Below are 317 nucleotides of genomic sequence, written 5' to 3'. Positions count from 1 at the left end.
TTTAAGCGAAGTGCATCAGCTCCAGAAGATTTATCCATATCATTTAAACTTTTTTCATATGCAACGGTGAACTCTGTCCAAGAAGCAAACGGAATTTCTGAAATCATTATATAATTTTGAGTGAAAGTATCAATGACTGACATTTCATACACCAACGACTTGTATTCTGAGCGAATGACCAGGCCATACTGAAGACAACCTGCGCAAGTAGCACTGAATAAAAAGAAATGCATTAAATAATAAATAATCGAAGGATGATCTCACACAAAAAAAAACTTCTTTCTTAGTGTCTTTCCTATGACCAAGGTTCCTCTCTG

At 35.3% G+C, this 317-nt stretch overlaps 1 protein-coding gene across 1 annotated transcript in view; it reads right to left on the bottom strand.

Moving 5' to 3' along the window:
* The window catches only part of LOC119592347 (glycine receptor subunit alpha-3-like), a gene marked incomplete in the record, with an annotated part of 4,214 nt that overhangs the window by 1,499 nt on the left and 2,398 nt on the right, over positions 1-317 (bottom strand).

This window comes from Penaeus monodon, chromosome 30 (genome assembly GCF_015228065.2).
Source record: "Penaeus monodon isolate SGIC_2016 chromosome 30, NSTDA_Pmon_1, whole genome shotgun sequence".
In the NCBI taxonomy this organism is placed as follows: Eukaryota; Metazoa; Arthropoda; class Malacostraca; order Decapoda; family Penaeidae; genus Penaeus; species Penaeus monodon.
This window is presented reverse-complemented; position numbering and strand designations above follow the sequence as displayed.